General features: G+C 35.7%; 1 long non-coding RNA gene across 1 annotated transcript; it reads left to right on the forward strand.

Moving 5' to 3' along the window:
- The first annotated feature begins 11,137 nt into the window (after positions 1-11,137).
- Positions 11,138-12,911, forward strand: LOC149672365 (uncharacterized). The gene is made up of 5 exons (XR_016367130.1): positions 11,138-11,219; positions 11,723-11,850; positions 11,953-12,008; positions 12,102-12,200; positions 12,360-12,911. It is a non-coding gene; the product is annotated as an uncharacterized LOC149672365 (long non-coding RNA).
- Positions 12,912-14,695: the final 1,784 nt, after the last annotated feature.

Below are 14,695 nucleotides of genomic sequence, written 5' to 3' on the forward strand. Positions count from 1 at the left end.
AACGAAACTAAAACTATGTCACCTGCTGATAAAAATCCGTAAAAGTTGAAGTATCTTATGAAGGCTTTATTTGGACTTTTATCAAACTTTATTACTGGTGGTTTTTAGCATTGGTTTAAACGGACTAAAACCATCTGGGTTTCTTTTTTTAAAAAAAACCAGATTTTTGCCAACCCTGTTTATATAACCTTTTGTGTCCCAAAAATTAAGAATTTGGATTCAAATTAACATATAACGTAATTACCTATGATATAAAATATTTAATTTCAATCGTTATATTAGGTACAAAGAAAACCGCGTTGATAGAAAAACCTGTTGTCACACATGATTCAGTTCTAAAAAGGATAATATACTTCGTTTGTGTAATATTATAGACTTCATAATTATGTTGCATCCATTTGGTTTATTACGTGTTCGTTTCCCTCGATGGTGATCTTGAAAAAGTTCCCTTTGATTTTATGATCATTATATTTGACTGACATTGCGGTTTTGAGATCACTCAGCCGGAACGGTTTAATTTCCCACGTTTATTTTTATTTTTTATTTTATTTTAGTTTTGAAGAAATATATTCTAATATAGGCATTTTTAATTTTATAACTTACGCGTTTAGAAATGCAAGGTTATTAAATATCTTAGATTGTTATTAATGGGATAGTAGCAAAAGTTTTCAAAAGTTTTTTCGTGGTTTAGAAAAATGAAGTCTGAAAATATTATCATTCAGGAAAACGGCATAACATTAGATGCAATAGTTATTTTGTTATAGTTAAATGTAATTTTTATTTTAACAAGTCCTAGAAATTAACAGAAGTGGGTCTTTAGCGGAAGTGACGTCATAGTTTCTGGTTATAGGAAATAGCCAAAGAGGCGTCGTGGATTTTGGGTTGGGGAGTCTTGAAACCGTCTGTAGATTCTGACATTGACTTTTTTAAAGCAATTCAAACTAGATCCATGATTGGTTACCGAGAGACAGGATATGACGACGTACTTTGGGAATCGACCCAGAAAGTTCAGTAAAAATGCCTTCTGCTATAAATACACCCAAATTTCTATTATTAACTATTTCAAACTGTCTAGGTATATTTTTGAGTAATTGTAACTCAAACGATTCTTGAAAGTGTTAGATTTTAGGTTCTACTATCTCTTTTACACCACAAGTTTTAATCTTGAAATTTTAGGGAAATTTTAGTGACGGTTTACTGTAGAGACATTTTTGCGGATACGTGGACATAAATGTATGCGTAAAGAACAGGACAAATTATTGTGTTTAAAAAGGTCACCATGTATAATTATTGTCAAGCAAGGTTTTCCCCAAACGTTTATTAGATAGACAACCGAAGTCGGGCCTTAGAGCCATGTAGTTTCAAATATGATCGATTTCAAGTTTATGTAACCTAATTTTTGGCAACAGCCCCGAACCGTTTATGTTTCATATTCCAATTCAATCCAGAGTGAACTTAAATTACAATAGAAACAGCCACGTGGAAACATGGGTGGCATGAGAGGTACTTAATGTTAAACTAATTACCAATAATTAAGATTAATTTTGTCATTGAGAAGAGAGAAAGATACAAACTACTGCTAAAGGATCCAACCATCAGTTGTAATGATAAGTCAACGTCTGTCTTCAATTTTGGGTTCAGTGAGACTGACCATCCTAACGTGTCTATGGATCCTATGCGTGTAGCTCACTGCCCAAGGGCTCAAAGGGGTTCCATTGGGATGACCATAGTCCAAGGGTCAAGTGACGTTTTGACTTTAGATCATAAGCTTTATTAATAAAAACTGTCTTTGTAGACAAAGACGGAAAAAAGTAAGAGATAAGTGTAGAAAATTAAATGCCTGAAGTAACAGATATTAAATTTTCATTTTTGAACACATGATTATAAAACATCAATTATTTGAAAAAATTCTTATCTTAGTTTTTTTCACCAAAATTACTTTAGTAAAAATATTTTAATATGACACTTATATATCATACGCGTTTTCCATTTTTTCTTTCAAATATTCCAATCAGGTTGAGCCCTATAAGGAGAAAAAAATGGACAGAAAAACGTTAATAGCTGATAAAGTATAAACCGTATCAAAACAAGAAGTGTTTGTTAATTCGAAGTTTCAAAAATTGACCTTATGTATAGCCCTCTAAAGATCACGGTCAATCTATAAATCTTTTCGACACTAATGTATAGCTCTCAAAAGATCGCGATCAATCTACAGATCTTTTCGACACTAATATCAACATCAAAATCAAACTGCCTATGTTACTTTCCGCTTCACAATATTTCTCATTTAAAAATATAAAAATTAAACTCATAAATCTCAATTTTTTCAGATATGCAAGTATTTGAACCTTCTTAAAGACCATGTCAGTCGAAAGTAAAACCAGGGAGGTGAGACTTCAGTCTCAAGTCTCTCCTCCCTGGTAAAACGTAGTGTCAAGCTAGTATCCCTTAAAAAATTCTCGAAGAAGCCTTTTTCTAGAGCTAATATTGGGAGTAAAATACAAGGGGAATAATGTTGAAAAATATTTTTCGCATATGAAATTTTGGTGAAAAAAACTAAGATAAGATTTTTTTAAAATAATTGATGTTTTATAATCATGTGTTCAAAAGTGAAAATTCAATATCTGTCACTTCAGGCATTTAATTTTCTACACTAATCTCTTACTTTTTTCCGTCTTTGTCTACAAAGACAGTTTTTATTAATATCTGTTACTTCAGTCTTAAAATTAATTAAATTAGTTTAGAAACCTTAGGAGAGAAAATGTTTTAGGGCGTTGCACTTTTATTAGTTAAAGCTTTTGATCTGACCAAGCATCTATTACATAACTTCAATCCTCACTGCTTGACTTGAAAATCAAAATCCAGTCAAACTCAAATTGCTTTCCCGTCATTTTCACAAGCAAATTACAGAGCAAGCGGTTGTTATACCACAAAAAGATTAAGTAGACCTGAGCATAAAAAGATTCCATAGATCTGAGCACCAACAGATGTCATAGAATTGTGCACCAACACAAGGCATAGAAATGTGGACCAAGTCGTATGCTTATCGGCAATCTAGCTTAGTTACTTGCCATCGGTAATGTAGCTTAATTACCTGCCACCTGTAATCTAACTTAATTACCTGCCACCGGTAATCTAGTTTAAATACCTGCCACCGGTAATGTAGCTTAATTACCTGCCAGCGGTAATCTAACTTAATTACCTGCCACCGGTAATGTAGCTTAAATACCTGCCACCGGTAATGTAGCTTAAATACCTGCCACCGGTAATCTAGCTTAATTACCCGCCATCGGTAATCTAGCTTAATTACCCGCCATCGGTAATCTAGCTTAATTACCCGCCATCGGTAATCTAGCTTAATTACCCGCCATCGGTAATCTAGCTTAATTACCCGCCATCGGTAATCTAGCTTAATTACCCGCCATCGGTAATCTAGCTTAATTACCCGCCATCGGTAATATAGCTTCATTACCCGCCATCGGTAATCAAGCTTAATTACCCGCCATCGTAAATATAGCTTAATTACCCGCCATCGTAAATATAGCTTAATTACCCGCCATCGGTAATCAAGCTTAATTACCCGCCATCGTAAATATAGCTTAATTACCCGCCATCGTAAATATAGCTTAATTACCCGCCATCGTTAATATAGCTTAATTACCCGCCATCGTTAATATACCTTAATTACCCGCCATCGTTAATATAGGTTAATTACCCGCCATCGTTAATATAGCTAAATTACCCGCCATCGTAAATATAGCGTAATTAGCTGTAATCGTTAATATAGCTTAATTAGCTGTAATCACTAATCTAGCTTAATTAGCTGTAACCAATAATCTAGCTTAATTAGCTGTAATCGCTAATCTAGCTTAATTAGCGGTAATCGCTAATCTAGCTTAATTAGCTGTAATCGCTAATCTAGCTTATCTAGCTGTAATCGCTAATCTAGCTTATCTAGCTGTAATCGCTAATCTAGCTTAACTAGCTGTAATCGCTAATCTAGCTTAACTAGCTGTAATCGCTAATCTAGCTTAATTAGCTATAATCGCTAATCTAGCTTAATTAGCTATAATCGCTAATCTAGCTTAATAAGCTGTAATCGTTAATCTAGCTTAATAAGCTGTAATCGTTAATCTAGCTTAATTAGCTGTAATCGCTAATCTAGCTTAATTAGCTGTTATCGCTGATCTAGCTTAATTAGCTGTAATCGTTAATCTAGCTTAATTACCTGTAATCGTTAATCTGGCTAAATTACCTAAAATCGTTCAGTTTTTGCAACGAAAGAGAGTAAAATCAAATAAAAGTCCGCGGTAAAACAGCGTATGTGCAAGAGTGGCTTTCTCCTAGGCTCTATTCACGGTAAAACGCCGTAAGTCTACTGTATGACATACCTATGGTGCAACAACGTAAGTCAAAGGGTGATTAAAAAACATGAAATTTAGCACTTAAACTTAATTTTTCTCAAAAACCTTAAAAATAGTCCTAGATAAAGGTTTATATTTTGATATAAAACCGTTCCCAAACGTAACAAACGAATATTTCATTTCAAAAGGGTGGCCACAAAATGGCTAAATTTGAGAAAAACTCCATGTTATTTCTATGGGAAAATTTAACTTTTTCACCAAAAGGTGTGATTAATTTTATGGAAATGAAAAACACCCTTAGCAACTTTATTTTTTATAAAATTAACTAATGGTGGATCTTTTTGAAATTTTAACCACATATTGAGGGCCCGAATTGTAGTTCTGTGGAATATTTTCAAAACAGTTGGAACAATACAAAAAAAGTTACATCCAAACAAAAAACCCTCCTTATACATTAAGAGCAGTATGAAGCCTTATCTAAGAGAGCTATCGCTCTCCTAGAATGTAACGAATATTTAAGTTGACAATACTCGAAAACGAGTTTTACATCTCTAGTACATCTGTAACTTTTCCTTTTATATGACTATAGAGAAAATCACCTCAAATATATGATAAAATAAATTTGAAAATAACCTCTAATACACGAAAAAAAAACATTTAAAAATCACCTTTAATATATTATAAAATAAATTAAGTTTTAATCACCTCTATCACTGATATCTGTTTAATTGCAAAACCATGTTTTTCAAGAATAACACTGCGAATTTATGTATTTTGAGAAAAATGTTTTTAAAAGTGAAGATACGAGTCTTACAAATAGATTACATGATTGATAAAGAGGTGAAATGTTTTAATAACGCCTTCGATAGCGGAGAAGGTTACGCGTCAGTCTCATAATCTGAAGGTCGTGAGATCGATCCTCACTCGTGTTATGATTTTGGCGCTGATTTTTGTTAATAGAATACTTGATTGATGAAGACAGCCTCGATAGCGAACTGCACGACCACCCGGCGGCGGGTCATTTTGGTGTCCAACGGACACTCTGGCGTTTAAAATGTACGGCTTATTGGGATACGATGGGTACCGACTGTGCGCGTTATGTTAGTTCATGCGATGTCTGTCAGAAACTAAAAAGCGGCAATCAAAAACCAGCGGGCCTACTCAATACCATTGAGCCTACTTAACCATGGGAAGTAATCTCAGCCGACTTAATGAGACCCTTTCCCTTAAGCCCTCGAAAAAATACCTACTTCCTCCTTCTGGTAGATAACTTTTCAAAATATGTCGAACTCTTTCCCCTCGGAGCCGCAACTTCCGCCGCAATAGCCAAACGCCTCACGGAAGAAGTTTTCCCACAGTTACGGCGTGCCTCGCGCACTCTTTGTAGAAAATGGCTCTTATCTCAATTCGGGCTACTTTCTCGAAGTTTGTTACGATTGGGGGGTAAAAGTCCGAAAAACACCACCACCTACCACACTCAAGCAAACCCCACGGAACGAGAAAACCGATCAATTTAATTGTAAATGTTGGGAGGGTTACCGAAAAGTTATTATGCATATTGTAACTGCTTTTATAGACTTCTTATTTAAATTATAGTCCTTTAACTTTCAAGGTCCATAACGCATAAAAGGATTTGCACTTTGTTAAAAGCGGAGTGGAAATGGTCATATAAGCCATTGCCCTTAAGTGTCGCGTTTCCTAGTAATTGGCCCTCAAATGTTGTTCCCAAATGTAAAACAATTTAGGTTATTCTGTTGCTTCGGGGACTAAAGCTTCTGAGTCAATAACTAAGAATGTAGGCACTTTTGGGCAATGGATTATGGGACGATTTTTATTCAGTTTCTTAACTTGTTCCTTAATATGTGGTGAACTTTTCAGTCTCAATCTGCTTATAACGAGTTTTCTAAGTATAGCTTTACATTTCACCTTCGTTCATTAAAATTGAAACTACGGCAGCTTCAATGTCATTGGATGGATCCAACTGTGATACTGACGATGAGGAGATTTCTAATACAAAATTGTATTCCTAAGTGAGTTTTTCATAAATTTTGCATCTAAACTTTCTTTCTAGTAATCCAAAACTTCGATTGATTCGATCTACAAAGCGTCTGTCTTCGTGTTTATCTTTCGGATTTTAAGTTTCAGAGCTCGAGGAACCATCCTCTTCAAAATCCGATTTATCAGAGGAGCTTCCAGATTCAATGGAAACTTCTTAATCGTTGCATTCTTGGTAATTTTAATATATTTTGAATTATTAATATATCAAATATTTAAAATAAAATACCGGAACTTTCATTTCATAACATCAACACCAACCCCCTTATATTATATTAACTTACCAGGTTGAGCGGAGCGAAGAGAACTTGGCGGCGATATCCAGAATAGTCTGAATACGTTGTTCATTATAATCTCAGTAGTTACATGTATTTTCCCAGAAATTGAGGTTAATTTACAAAACGTAAGCCATATGATGTTACCCCCATTCTATGGAATTAGTCATCTTTACCTTGTGGGAGAATTTATTTTTCTTACGGACATGAAGGCTCGATATTCGAATTCGAGCACTGTTGGCACACCGGTATACTGTCCGGTTTTATCCACCTGGATTAAACCGGTTTAAACTACGTTAAAAAATCCGGTGGATTTTTCAGAAAATATAATTATAGAGCAAATCGCACAGCGAAGGCGCCAACAAGCGTGATGGAAGGCAAAGTTTTACCCACGTGTCTTTCCCTCTCAGTTGCATCGAAATGGTCTATTACCCTCCTGCTGACTCACTCGAAACTTGTGAGATTGAGTTGTATTTTTGGCAGCGCTAAATTGTGGGTTCGAACCGCGCGTAGGAAAAATTCTGACCCTAAACCTGCCTTATTGAAGATAATAAAAAACCGGCCCGGGCTGTCCTCGACCCGTTTTTTAAGTTTACTATATGAAAACCCTACCTGACCCAACCCAAAAAAGGTTTTAATTAATTTTTCCAACCAGACCCGACCTGGGATTTTTCGACGCTTTTCGGGTAGGGTTGTGTCGAAAAATCCCGATTAAATCGGGGGTCCTATATTCGTCTACAGGTGAAATGCCTTAAGAGTTTTATCAACTATCATGAACGTTCAAAGTTATTCTCAATCAGTCAGATGGCCTAGCACTAAATGTAAAAAATATGAGCCAAAATTAAGCGCTAGAGAGAAGTTTTGTTCCTTTTGAAAAAAAGCAGGATAAAACCAATAAAATCCGGTTTAAACCAGCAAAAAACCATACCAGACATGTAGACGAAGCTCAACTTCGGGGATATGTTTTGAAATTTCTTCCCTTGGGTATATTGCATGGTCTGATTTCCTTAAATTTTTGAACAGGTCCACGAAATAAAAGAGGCTTTATCCACTAAAAGATATAATTTAGTGGTTATCCCCTTGACTATGTATCCTATGTTCATTTATCATTCTAAATTTTTGGAAAAGTGTACTATCCCACTAACACTTTATCCTATTTAAAGATGATGGATACCACAGACTACGGTCAAGAGCTTTCGGACTCTGAGCCCGAAACTGGATCGCCTTCCAGTTCACGGTATCCAAGAGCAGAAGCGGCCTCCTTGTCCAGCTCTCCTAATACTCTTGACGATTCTGAGTATGACGTTAAGAAGTCCCGGAGGGAAGATTTTTCAGGAAGGAAAACAATGGAGGTTTACATCAGTCTTGGAGGCCGTGGACATATTGTATATACTTTTAGGCCGATGTACACTGCGCGACAAAATATATTATCTATTTGTTAAAGCAAGATGAATTAATGATTTTATCGCTTAGGGAGGTGATTATGGAGGCCACAAACGAAACAAATTGCCGGAGAGGATCTGGAAATTTTCACCGAATTTTTGGATCTCTACAAGCCTTTCAAAGATGCGCCACAGATTTTTGACTGTGAAGAACTTGTGCCTGCCAAGAGTGGTTACAATTCTGTCACCAATTCTTCTTCTAAGAAAGATGAACCTCAAACATTTGCAAGACTAAAAAAGGCTTGAATATGGATTTCGGGGACAAATTCAGTGGGGTACTAAAAGTCGAGTAATATGTCTTGCGTCCTTTTTAAACCTCAGGCAAAAAAAGATACATGCTCATGGGTAAAAATCCAACTCTTATTTTAAAACAATTTATTATATTGATGTACTTTCTAATATTACGTGTATTTATCATTTTAAAGCTAGTAGCCTGCATCGTCAATGGCACGATGGGTATCCAGAATTAGCCTCAACGACGTCGTAGAAATAATCGAAGACCAAGTCAAAGATCTGCCAGGACCGGAAGAAATGAATCCTGAGTATGATAAAGCCGGGGATTCCATATTCCCTTCTTTAGCTCTAGTTGGTGGAACTCCCTGTTCTAGTTCAACAAGCAGAAGGCCTTGCGAAGGAACTAAATTCTGCCCCCACAAGTGGATAAGAAAAGCAACATAACTCCGCTGGATGTTTGGAGGTCTAAAGAAATAGGAATGCCAAACCTAGCCAAAATCGCCAAGAGGTAATTGTTTCTTCCCATTTCATCGGGTCTGACAAGTCTGACGAACCGTGTTGTTAAAATGGCCAAAGTATAAATCGTTACGGGCGATCAGGCCATTCGGCAGATGGTATGGCAGCCTTGCTCATAATAAAAGCGCTAAATGGCGAAAGAAAATAGATGAGCCAGAGGTGAGTTTCCGCATCCCCATGGTACATGCAACGAATTTTTTACCTACCTATTTATTTTTGTACGCACGTTTACTAGGGTTGATTGCAAAACACACTTAAATGTATGTTCCTAAAAATAGATCTCGTTGTACCTCTCACCCGATTTGGTTTGTTTGCCCTCCATTGCTACCTTTTCTATTTCGAAAAGGGTGGTCAAGATGTTAACCCTCCCCTTCCTTTTAATTACATTCAAATATATAAACGGGTTTTCTCCATATCGAACCATTAGTTCGAAATTGAAACGAAAAAGACCACGTCGTAAATTTAAATCCCTAAATAGAAAGCCTAGCACCCCCGATTTCAATGAGCGAAGAAAGAAAAGACGGCGCTATCCCCGATTGGTAAGCGAAGATGTTTTTTTCTTTACCAATTTTTAATAAATAGTAAAAATTAAAAATTTAAATAATAATATTCCTGTTGACGAGATATATTGATTTTTCGGTTTATTGAGAATTTTTGCATTGCGATTGCGTTTGATGCCTACCCCCAAAAAATTTACATTTATTTAATAGACGCATTCTATATGCTATCTTCTAATCCGTTTTTATTTCGTCAACGGGATCTAGTCGTAGTTACGTGTGTAGGGTATTTTTATTTTCACTCTTGTAATTTGAAGCGGGGGATGGTGGGGGTTTGGTTTCTTTTTTTAGTCATTTGCAAGGTGTAGATACACCCTTTTCTCCTAAGATGGATTCACCACCAGCGCACCCGCCTTCTTCCGTGCCTTCGCCTCCTCCGTACATATTCAGACCCTGGCACGTATTTCCGTCCTCGGATTCATCGAATCCCCCTTCACCGCCAGCGCCATCGCCTCCTCCTTCGCCTTTGCCTCCTCGATTTATATTTAGACCCTGGCACGTATTTCCGGCACAAAATCTCGAAACTTTAAATTGTAACCCTGCCGTGTAGGTGTTATTTTCTTAGCACTTAACCTTATATAACTAACTTAACCTAAATATCCGACGTGTTTTTTAGGATTAAAGCGGGATACTACATATTACTTGGACAGGAGAGGGTTTATTTCAATGACGATTTCTACTTTAACGAACTACTGATTCAATTAAATATAATAGTTGATCAGCACTCAGTCATTGTTTTCGAGCCAAAGTGAGAAATTATTTTTTATCAGCTATTAAGAATAGAATATTTAGATTATTTATTGAACACAATTTTTTAATATTTACGTAGCCTCTTACCATTGAACTGTAAAGGATTTCTGTAGGTTTTTCCCTTTTTTAATTTAATAATAATAAGGGAAAAACATTAACTAGTTTCTAATGGCGGGTGGGTTTTAATAGAATCCTGATTGAACTAATGCAGCTTCGCCAATACCGCGCATGGTAGCAATTGAACACCATGCCGGACGACGAATGCGTCCGTGACGGGCGGAGGGACGAGCATTTATTGATAAAAAAGTTTTGGCCCTAATTGGGCGCTTAAAAATATTAAAAAATCCATTTTTTCTCTTTTTTCAAAAAAATGCAAAAATGAAAAATATTTTTAAATTCGTAATAAATTTTGATATTAAGAATATTTGATTTTATTTACACTTCCTTAACCAATTTTAAAAATTATTTTATTTGGTAGCCATACGGGACAGTTTGGAAACTATTAGGCAAAAGTCTTACTTTATCCATTATAATTCTATAACTTTTATATTCTCCGCGAGATACAACGATATGATTAGGCGTTCTTTTAATTCGTCTCGGGTCATAAATCTCCAAATCAGTAAGTTTTTCTTCATCTTTTTCTTCAATTTCGTTATCCGTATTTACGCCTGACAGAATTTTCAGATTTTTACTATTAATTATTTGTTCCTTACTAATATCTAGCCGAAATCCTTTTACTTTGGTAATACTAAATGTTTTTTCCGTTTCTGGGTCATAGATGACCAACTATAGATTTTAGGACCTCCACTAAGCCATAATTTACAAAAAGATTCTTTCCCATAGCCATCTAATTAGTTTTTAAGTTGTCCTAAGTAATCGCCCGTTTCTGAAAGATAATTACCGGTAGGTGATAAATAGAGCTAACTATCTGTATCGTGACAGTAGCAGTCTTGACCTACTTGTTCGAAGGCTTCTAACAAATGTAATCTCGCCATCACGGTGGTATAGGTGGCTACAACTACGTTGGTATGTTTATGTTCGATTTCGTGAACTTCTGAAGGGATAAATTTGACTAAAACCGTTCATTTATAATTAATATACTTCTTACTTCAATATCCGGATTTAACAGTAGCGCGAATAACTCTTGAGCAGTTTTTAACAACTCTGTTTTTGTTAAAATATTACGTTGGGCGAATTTACCCCATAAAGAATTCAACATAAGTTTAGATAAAGTCCTTAAGCCTTCATTTTTCTTAGTATCATCTAGACTCAAATCAATCCCTTCTACCGATTTAAAATTTATAGCATAATTTTGTTTCTCTTCTTCCGTCTTACAGTTAATTGGAAAACCACGAGCTTCTGTTTTGTATTTCAGAAACGTATCTATATATTCCTAAAAACAGTCCTCCCGTCCCCTTGGTTTTATCGTATACAGTCACGTCGTATACCCAAGCCACAATCTTTTCTAGAATTTCGTAACCTCTTTTAACAGCGTATCTAATCTTATCGACTACCCATGTGCCTTTCAGTTTTCTTTCGGACGGTTCGTGGGTACATTCTCCTTGGTTTTTAGTTTTACAACACGTATAACATAGCGTGAAAACTAATTTAGAATTGGCTTTTATGGGAAGAACGGCGAGAAAAAGGTCCCTAGGAGGTAATATTTCAGTAGTCCTTCAAACTCAAAACTATCCGGAATGTTATTTAATAATATTTTTTGGGTGTCCCGTAACGTTTTTTTTTTCATTTATTTACGTAGGGATATAAACTACAGAAACCTAAATAATGTATCCTTTCCGGTCCTTTCGTTTCGTGGTAAGTTTTCAGAGTATTGACCCTACCACCGTAAATACTATCTTTTGGATTTAACGGGTTTTTAATTTTGGTATACAGTTTTTCGTTGATCAGAAACTTTTCAATTTCTGGAATATTTTTTTTCCTCGTTCGCATTCCCAAATCATAGTTAATTTTATATTAAGGGTTTTTAATCACTTAATTAATTTCATGGTACGTAACCATCTATAACTTAAAGTCTGTCCGGGTCCCCGAATAAAGGCTTATCTCGATTTAAAGGGAATGTGACCTTTCACCCGTGGAAATAGCAGCCCCAAATTTGGAAAATTTCGTTCTCGTACATACCGTCTACTTTAATATTTTTAATTCTAGGTTCTTTCCCCGTATAAGCCGATTGAATAGTAATTTTGCGTTTGTGACTAAGGCACGCCAGCCATTCCAAAGCGACGGTTGATTGATTATCTATAAGGCGATATAAATTCGAGGGTATTATACCTATAGTATAGTAAACCGGCCATAGCACTGTCACCAATTGACACTGATACCTCGTCACCACCTGAAAAAATATCTCCTGGCTCCGACACTGAATCTCAATTGGTACATGTTCTATAAAATAATTATTTTAGAAGTGTAAATTGCATTTTTCAACCGGATTTTCTCTTTGAACTCCTCTCTCAATTTTTTCAAATGCCCATTTCCAATTGTGTTAATGAAATATTTTAAAGTGTGTTTAAACAGCAAGTTCTCTGTACCAACAGACATGCCTTCGCAAAATGTGTTCCAAATTTCTACGACTTCAAAATCTTGTTCTACACTTTCTATAAATTTTTCGACCCTTTTCTCAACATAATCATTTTTATAATATTCGGCAACATGCTTAAATAGTCCAAAAAAGATAAGGCCTCGTTAGTAGGGTAAAAAAGGCCACCTCTATCTTGGGAATCAATCCAAGATCGTACGTCATTTGCAACATTATATTTGGTAGTGGTTAATCTTGATGATAATGTCCTTCCTTCCTCAGATTTCCTACATAATGAGCGTAAATTTGCACCGATCACAACCATCAGCACAGCTGGAGAATCCTTAATTGGAGAGCTTATACCAATTTTCGTTATTGGTAACTTTCATGAACCAAGTTCAATTATCCTCCATACAAGAGAATTTATAGCTGAAAGTCTTTCTATAGACTTTTAATCAGCAAAACCCAATAAAATGACAATTTTTTTGTCATACTACTTATTTTATGCCATCAACATACCGAGGTATGTTTTTACGAATTAGTAATTGTAAGGGTTTTTCCCTTTGATGAATTAAGATGTTTGTCTCGTGTGAAACTTTGTCCTCCGATGTGCTGGTTAAAATTGGACGTATAGCACTTTTAACCTCATTTAAATCCCTACAATGTTGGCTTGCAACCCAAGATTACGCCTCATAAGCATCTTTTCTCATGCGTAGCTTCTCAAGGTTTTCTATTATCTCTATCTGAACATAAATAATATTTTTACTCCTGGCGATAGTTCGGGTTGACGTGACCATAGGTCTCAATTTTGACCCTACCGCCTTCACTCGAGACATTTCAACTTATTTTTAAATACGACGTTATTACGCTTAATTAATTTACTAATTAATGGGTTAGGAACTATCGACTAAAGTTGCTAAGGGAAGTAAAAGTAAATCTTAATTATATCACAACCTTTGCGAAGGTTAAGAATGTCGCGCATTTTTGGTTTCAACAAAATTAGAGGGTTAAATTTGGAAATGTCTTTGAAAGAAGTTAAATGCTTACGATATCTTTATCGGATTGGTAGCTGGGATTTGAAGTCGATAAAGCTTCCCAACGATTGTTATTGGTGTATTTTTTCTGAAAATTTCTTTTTGAAAAAATAGCTGGCAATGACTAATATGGCAAACGCCACGATGACACCAGTGACGGAAAACAACATGGTTGTTAATGACACTGTTAAAGGAAAAAACACAACACATGCGACGACAGCAACAAGGGGTGAAAGTGGGGTAAAGAGCTCGATAGGACAAGTTGATCGTCGAAACTTTTGAGCTCCAAAACGGGGAAATTGACTCAGATTTTTGAGCCTGGAGGACTAGTAACTAACCAATTGCAATGGACATTGTCCATGGTTATTGGAATAGAGTTTGAGAGATTATTTGGCGTTAAAAAGGTGAAGCTTCGCGACGGATAACTTTGGTTTAGATCAATTCTTCCGCTGCAAGCTACAATTAACTTCAATTAAATTATTGGCAATTAATAAATAATTACACGAACTTACAATCCGGTACAAGTTCGCAATAAATCTTAAAAAATTCAAATTTGGTACCGGCGTTTATTTGAATGTCAAATTCTACTTTTTCTTTCGAGTAAATCTTTGTTGGAAAATAATTGACAACTGCGAAATTTAAGTTTAATTACGGATTAGCACTACCCGAACTTATTAACTATCTATCTAACTAACCGTGACTAGTGTATATTTGGTCGTGTTGCGTCGAAGAAATAGTCAAGGCGCTATTGTTCAACGTCATGTTCGATAGAGTTATGACTAACGTAAACATTTTTGTCGTTCCAAAACCGTAGATCGAATATTGACAATTTAGAGGCGTGTTTCGGTTGTAATTGTAATCGGGCGATATCAAGGAACCCGATTGGGCGTCTCACTATAATCTTCAGCTAAATCCATGAATTACAAAACATAAAT

The sequence above is a fragment of the Phalangium opilio genome, unplaced genomic scaffold, assembly GCF_054372755.1.
Source record: "Phalangium opilio isolate 3A_F unplaced genomic scaffold, DU_Popi_V2 ptg000053l_1, whole genome shotgun sequence".
Lineage (NCBI taxonomy): Eukaryota > Metazoa > Arthropoda > Arachnida > Opiliones > Phalangiidae > Phalangium > Phalangium opilio.